At 39.6% G+C, this 7,853-nt stretch overlaps 4 non-coding genes across 4 annotated transcripts; all 4 read right to left on the reverse strand.

Annotated features, from left to right (window-relative positions):
- Nucleotides 1-1,302: 1,302 nt before the first annotated feature.
- Nucleotides 1,303-1,374, reverse strand: trnaq-cug (transfer RNA glutamine (anticodon CUG)). Its single transcript has one exon. It is a non-coding gene; the product is annotated as a tRNA-Gln (tRNA).
- A 145-nt stretch (nt 1,375-1,519) lies between these two features.
- On the reverse strand, nt 1,520-1,592 carry trnaf-gaa (transfer RNA phenylalanine (anticodon GAA)). The gene has a single exon. It is a non-coding gene; the product is annotated as a tRNA-Phe (tRNA).
- A 5,334-nt stretch (nt 1,593-6,926) lies between these two features.
- trnaq-cug (transfer RNA glutamine (anticodon CUG)) lies at nt 6,927-6,998 on the reverse strand. The gene has a single exon. It is a non-coding gene; the product is annotated as a tRNA-Gln (tRNA).
- A 145-nt stretch (nt 6,999-7,143) lies between these two features.
- trnaf-gaa (transfer RNA phenylalanine (anticodon GAA)) lies at nt 7,144-7,216 on the reverse strand. The gene has a single exon. It is a non-coding gene; the product is annotated as a tRNA-Phe (tRNA).
- Nucleotides 7,217-7,853: the final 637 nt, after the last annotated feature.

Below are 7,853 nucleotides of genomic sequence, written 5' to 3' on the forward strand. Positions count from 1 at the left end.
AGAGCAAGCAGGAACCTGCCACCATCAGAGCTCCAGACTAACATTACCCCAGCCATGTTAGTCAGAATAAGCAAAAGTGGGCTCAACATCATGGACCAAAGAATTCAGCCTTGGCCCATGTTCACCTTCAACAGAATTAGCTACAGAATCATCTTTACAAGAGATGTGAAATGGGATCACTGGATTGAAAGTCTCCAAACTGAGTAATTTTGGCCATTGCACACAAATTCAGTAGTGTATAAAACAAAACGCTGAATTGTACCCTATTCAATTTGTCTGGGACCTCAGAAATAACTTGGTATAAAGCTAAGTTTCTGACAAGACAGTTTGTCTATTTCAGCTCACGTTTTAAGCTAGAACTTGCTTGTTGAGCCACAACTTTGGAAACAGTCTCTTGATTAAACTTTTCCCTTTTTTTCCTTTAAGTATTCGTAGGTTCTACCGATGTTTGTTGACGGATCAATGGATTCAATGTCTCCCAACTGAGTTGTTTTGGGCAATGCAAACAAAATCGGTACTGTATCAAACAAAAATCAGAAATGGTCCATGTACATCTTGATTGGAATTTTATTCTTAGAGCAAGCAGGAACCTGCCACCATCAGAGCTCCAGACTAACAGTACCCCAGCCATGTTAGTCAGAATAAGCAAAAGTGGGCTCAACATCATGGACCAAAGAATTCAGCTTGGCCCATGTTCACCTTCAACAGAATTAGCTACAGAATCATCTTTACAAGAGATGTGAAATGGGATCACTGGATTGAAAGTCTCCAAACTGAGTAATTTTGGCCATTGCACACAAATCAGTAGTGTATAAAACAAAACGCTGAATTGTACCCTATTCAATTTGTCTGGGACCTCAGAAATAACTTGGTATAAAGCTAAGTTTCTGACAAGACAGTTTGTCTATTTCAGCTCACTTTTAAGCTAGAACTTACTTGTTGAGCCACAACTTTGGAAACACTCCCTTGATTAAACTTTTCCCTTTTTCCCTTTAAGTATTGGTAGGTTCTACCGATGTTTGTTGACGGATCCATGGATTCAATGTCTCCCAACTGAGTTGTTTTGGGCAATGCAAACAAAATCGGTACTGTATCAAACAAAAATCAGAAATGGTCCATGTACATGTTGATTGGAATTTTATTCTTAGAGCAAGCAGGAACCTGCCACCATCAGAGCTCCAGTACCCCAGCCATGTTAGTCAGAATAAGCAAATGTGGGCTCAACATCATGGACCAAAAAAGCTAAGTTTCTGACAAGACAGTTTGTCTAGTTGCATAAAGGCACCTATGCTAACTCTTGTCAGGTTCCACTGAGATTTGAACTCAGATCACTGGATTCAGAGTCCAGAGTGCTAACCATTACACCATAGAACGAAGCTGTTTCACTGATTGTGTTTTTTTTCCAGGCAATTACAGCCACATACTGGCCAAGCAGCAATTTTGTTGTCAGGCTTCTGGCAAGCAGCTACTACCTAAAAGGCCAGTGATTATGCCGCTGTCATCAAGATACCAAGAACAATGCCGAAACCCGGGATTGAACCAGGGACCTTTAGATCTTCAGTCTGACGCTCTCCCAACTGAGCTATTTCGGCTCATTTTTAAGCCAGAACTTACTTGCTGAGTCACAACTTTGGAAACACTCACTTGATTAAACTTTTCCCTTTTTTCCTTTAAGTATTGGTAGGTTCTACCGATGTTTGTTGACGGATCAATGGATTCAATGTCTCCCAACTGAGTTGTTTTGGGCAATGCAAACAAAATCGGTACTGTATCAAACAAAAATCAGAAATGGTCCATGTACATCTTGATTGGAATTTTATTCTTAGAGCAAGCAGGAACCTGCCACCATCAGAGCTCCAGACTAACAGTACCCCAGCCATGTTAGTCAGAATAAGCAAAAGTGGGCTCAACATCATGGACCAAAGAATTCAGCCTTGGCCCATGTTCACCTTCAACAGAATTAGCTCCAGAATCATCTTTACAAGAGATGTGAAATGGGATCACTGGATTGAAAGTCTCCAAACTGAGTAATTTTGGCCATTGCAAACAATTCAGTAGTGTATAAAACAAAACACTGAATTGTACCCTATTCAATTTGTCTGGGACCTCAGAAATAACTTGGTATAAAGCTAAGTTTCTGACAAGACAGTTTGTCTATTTCAGCTCACTTTTAAGCTAGAACTTGCTTGTTGAGCCACAACTTTGGAAACAGTCTCTTGATTAAACCTTTCCCTTTTTTTCTTTAAGTATTCGTAGGTTCTACCGATGTTTGTTGACGGATCAATGGATTCAATGTCTCCCAACTGAGTTGTTTTGGGCAATGCAAACAAAATCAGTACTGTATCAAACAAAAATCAGAAATGGTCCATGTACATGTTGATTGGAATTTTATTCTTAGAGCAAGCAGGAACCTGCCACCATCAGAGCTCCAGACTAACAGTACCCCAGCCATGTTAGTCAGAATAAGCAAAAGTGGGTTCAACATCATGGACCAAAGAATTCAGCCTTGGCCCATGTTCACCTTCAACAGAATTAGCTCCAGAATCATCTTTACAAGAGATGTGAAATGGGATCACTGGATTGAAAGTCTCCAAACTGAGTAATTTTGGCCACTGCACACAAATCAGTAGTGTATAAAACAAAACGCTGAATTGTACCCTGTACACATTTTCAATTTGTCTGGGACCTCAGAAATAACTTGGTCCAAAGCTAAGTTTCTGACAAGACAGTTTGTCTATTTCAGCTCACTTTTTAGCTAGAACTTGCTTGTTGAGCCACAACTTTGGAAACAGTCTCTTGGTTAAACTTTTCCCTTTTTTTCTTTAAGTATTCGTAGGTTCTACCGATGTTTGATGACGGATCAATGGATTCAATGTCTCCCAACTGAGTTGTTTTGGGCAATGCAAACAAAATCAGTACTGTATCAAACAAAAATCAGAAATGGTCCATGTACATGTTGATTGGAATTTTATTCTTAGAGCAAGCAGGAACCTGCCACCATCAGAGCTCCAGACTAACAGTACCCCAGCCATGTTAGTCAGAATAACCAAAAGTGGGCTCAACATCATGGACCAAAGAATTCAGCCTTGGCCCATGTTCACCTTCAACAGAATTAGCTCCAGAATCATCTTTACAAGAGATGTGAAATGGGATCACTGGATTGAAAGTCTCCAAACTGAGTAATTTTGGCCATTGCACACAAATCAGTAGTGTATAAAACAAAACGCTGAATTGTACCCTATTCAATTCGTCTGGGACCTCAGAAATAACTTGGTACAAAGCTAAGTTTCTGACAAGACAGTTTGTCTATTTCAGCTCACTTTTTAGCTAGAACTTGCTTGTTGAGCCACAACTTTGGAAACAGTCTCTTGATTAAACTTTTCCCTTTTTTCCTTTAAGTATTGGAAGGTTCTACCGATGTTTGTTGACGGATCAATGGATTCAATGTCTCCCAACTGAGTTGTTTTGGGCAATGCAAACAAAATCGGTACTGTATCAAACAAAAATCAGAAATGGTCCATGTACATCTTGATTGGAATTTTATTCTTAGAGCAAGCAGGAACCTGCCACCATCAGAGCTCCAGACTAACAGTACCCCAGCCATGTTAGTCAGAATAAGCAAAAGTGGGCTCAACATCATGGACCAAAGAATTCAGCCTTGGCCCATGTTCACCATCAACAGAATTAGCTCCAGAATCATCTTTACAAGAGATGTGAAATGGGATCACTGGATTGAAAGTCTCCAAACTGAGTAATTTTGGCCATTGCACACAAATCAGTAGTGTATAAAACAAAATGCTGAATTGTACCCTATTCAATTTGTCCGGGACCTCAGAAATAACTTGGTATAAAGCTAAGTTTCTGACAAGACAGTTTGTCTATTTCAGCTCACTTTTAAGCCAGAACTTACTTGTTGAGCCACAACTTTGGAAACACTCCCTTGATTAAACTTTTCCCTTTTTCCCTTTAAGTATTGGTAGGTTCTACCGATGTTTGTTGACGTATCAATGGATTCAATGTCTCCCAACTGAGTTGTTTTGGGCAATGCAAACAAAATCGGTACTGTATTAAACAAAAATCAGAAATGGTCCATGTACATGTTGATTGGAATTTTATTCTTAGAGCAAGCAGGAACCTGCCACCATCAGAGCTCCAGACTAACATTACCCCAGCCATGTTAGTCAGAATAAGCAAAAGTGGGCTCAACATCATGGACCAAAGAATTCAGCCTTGGCCCATGTTCACCTTCAACAGAATTAGCTCCAGAATCATCTTTACAAGAGATGTGAAATGGGATCACTGGATTGAAAGTCTCCAAACTGAGTAATTTTGGCCATTGCAAACAATTCAGTAGTGTATAAAACAAAACACTGAATTGTACCCTATTCAATTTGTCTGGGACCTCAGAAATAACTTGGTATAAAGCTAAGTTTCTGACAAGACAGTTTGTCTATTTCAGCTCACTTTTAAACTAGAACTTGCTTGTTGAGCCACAACTTTGGAAACAGTCTCTTGATTAAACTTTTCCCTTTTTTTCTTTAAGTATTCGTAGGTTCTACCGATGTTTGTTGACGGATCCATGGATTCAATGTCTCCCAACTGAGTTGTTTTGGGCAATGCAAACAAAATCAGTACTGTATCAAACAAAAATCAGAAATGGTCCATGTACATGTTGATTGGAATTTTATTCTTAGAGCAAGCAGGAACCTGCCACCATCAGAGCTCCAGTACCCCAGCCATGTTAGTCAGAATAAGCAAATGTGGGCTCAACATCATGGACCAAAAAGCTAAGTTTCTGACAAGACAGTTTGTCTATTTCAGCTCACTTTTTAGCTAGAACTTGCTTGTTGAGCCACAACTTTGGAAACAGTCTCTTGGTTAAACTTTTCCCTTTTTTTCTTTAAGTATTCGTAGGTTCTACCGATGTTTGATGACGGATCAATGGATTCAATGTCTCCCAACTGAGTTGTTTTGGGCAATGCAAACAAAATCAGTACTGTATCAAACAAAAATCAGAAATGGTCCATGTACATGTTGATTGGAATTTTATTCTTAGAGCAAGCAGGAACCTGCCACCATCAGAGCTCCAGACTAACAGTACCCCAGCCATGTTAGTCAGAATAACCAAAAGTGGGCTCAACATCATGGACCAAAGAATTCAGCCTTGGCCCATGTTCACCTTCAACAGAATTAGCTCCAGAATCATCTTTACAAGAGATGTGAAATGGGATCACTGGATTGAAAGTCTCCAAACTGAGTAATTTTGGCCATTGCACACAAATCAGTAGTGTATAAAACAAAACGCTGAATTGTACCCTATTCAATTCGTCTGGGACCTCAGAAATAACTTGGTACAAAGCTAAGTTTCTGACAAGACAGTTTGTCTATTTCAGCTCACTTTTTAGCTAGAACTTGCTTGTTGAGCCACAACTTTGGAAACAGTCTCTTGATTAAACTTTTCCCTTTTTTCCTTTAAGTATTGGAAGGTTCTACCGATGTTTGTTGACGGATCAATGGATTCAATGTCTCCCAACTGAGTTGTTTTGGGCAATGCAAACAAAATCGGTACTGTATCAAACAAAAATCAGAAATGGTCCATGTACATCTTGATTGGAATTTTATTCTTAGAGCAAGCAGGAACCTGCCACCATCAGAGCTCCAGACTAACAGTACCCCAGCCATGTTAGTCAGAATAAGCAAAAGTGGGCTCAACATCATGGACCAAAGAATTCAGCCTTGGCCCATGTTCACCATCAACAGAATTAGCTCCAGAATCATCTTTACAAGAGATGTGAAATGGGATCACTGGATTGAAAGTCTCCAAACTGAGTAATTTTGGCCATTGCACACAAATCAGTAGTGTATAAAACAAAATGCTGAATTGTACCCTATTCAATTTGTCCGGGACCTCAGAAATAACTTGGTATAAAGCTAAGTTTCTGACAAGACAGTTTGTCTATTTCAGCTCACTTTTAAGCCAGAACTTACTTGTTGAGCCACAACTTTGGAAACACTCCCTTGATTAAACTTTTCCCTTTTTCCCTTTAAGTATTGGTAGGTTCTACCGATGTTTGTTGACGTATCAATGGATTCAATGTCTCCCAACTGAGTTGTTTTGGGCAATGCAAACAAAATCGGTACTGTATTAAACAAAAATCAGAAATGGTCCATGTACATGTTGATTGGAATTTTATTCTTAGAGCAAGCAGGAACCTGCCACCATCAGAGCTCCAGACTAACATTACCCCAGCCATGTTAGTCAGAATAAGCAAAAGTGGGCTCAACATCATGGACCAAAGAATTCAGCCTTGGCCCATGTTCACCTTCAACAGAATTAGCTCCAGAATCATCTTTACAAGAGATGTGAAATGGGATCACTGGATTGAAAGTCTCCAAACTGAGTAATTTTGGCCATTGCAAACAATTCAGTAGTGTATAAAACAAAACACTGAATTGTACCCTATTCAATTTGTCTGGGACCTCAGAAATAACTTGGTATAAAGCTAAGTTTCTGACAAGACAGTTTGTCTATTTCAGCTCACTTTTAAACTAGAACTTGCTTGTTGAGCCACAACTTTGGAAACAGTCTCTTGATTAAACTTTTCCCTTTTTTTCTTTAAGTATTCGTAGGTTCTACCGATGTTTGTTGACGGATCCATGGATTCAATGTCTCCCAACTGAGTTGTTTTGGGCAATGCAAACAAAATCAGTACTGTATCAAACAAAAATCAGAAATGGTCCATGTACATGTTGATTGGAATTTTATTCTTAGAGCAAGCAGGAACCTGCCACCATCAGAGCTCCAGTACCCCAGCCATGTTAGTCAGAATAAGCAAATGTGGGCTCAACATCATGGACCAAAAAAGCTAAGTTTCTGACAAGACAGTTTGTCTAGTTGCATAAAGGCACCTATGCTAACTCTTGTCAGGTTCCACTGAGATTTGAACTCAGATCACTGGATTCAGAGTCCAGAGTGCTAACCATTACACCATGGAACGAAGCTGTTTCACTGATTGTGTTTTTTTTCCAGGCAATTACAGCCACATACTGGCCAAGCAGCAATTTTGTTATCAGGCTTCTGGCAAGCAGCTACTACCTAAAAGGCCAGTGATTATGCCGCTGTCATCAAGATACCAAGAACAATGCCGAAACCCGGGATTGAACCAGGGACCTTCAGATCTTCAGTCTGACGCTCTCCCAACTGAGCTATTTCGGCTCATTTTTAAGCCAGAACTTACTTGCTGAGTCACAACTTTGGAAACACTCACTTGATTAAACTTTTCCCTTTTTTCCTTTAAGTATTCGTAGGTTCTACCGATGTTTGTTGACGGATCAATGGATTCAATGTCTCCCAACTGAGTTGTTTTGGGCAATGCAAACAAAATCGGTACTGTATCAAACAAAAATCAGAAATGGTCCATGTACATGTTGATTGGAATTTTATTCTTAGAGCAAGCAGGAACCTGCCACCATCAGAGCTCCAGACTAACAGTACCCCAGCCATGTTAGTCAGAATAAGCAAAAGTGGGCTCAACATCATGGACCAAAGAATTCAGCCTTGGCCCATGTTCACCTTCAACAGAATTAGCTCCAGAATCATCTTTACAAGAGATGTGAAATGGGATCACTGGATTGAAAGTCTCCAAACTGAGTAATTTTGGCCATTGCAAACAATTCAGTAGTGTATAAAACAAAACACTGAATTGTACCCTATTCAATTTGTCTGGGACCTCAGAAATAACTTGGTATAAAGCTAAGTTTCTGACAAGACAGTTTGTCTATTTCAGCTCACTTTTAAGCTAGAACTTGCTTGTTGAGCCACAACTTTGGAAACAGTCTCTTGATTAAACTTT

This window comes from Ictalurus punctatus, unplaced genomic scaffold (genome assembly GCF_001660625.3).
Source record: "Ictalurus punctatus breed USDA103 unplaced genomic scaffold, Coco_2.0 tig00064082, whole genome shotgun sequence".
Lineage (NCBI taxonomy): Eukaryota > Metazoa > Chordata > Actinopteri > Siluriformes > Ictaluridae > Ictalurus > Ictalurus punctatus.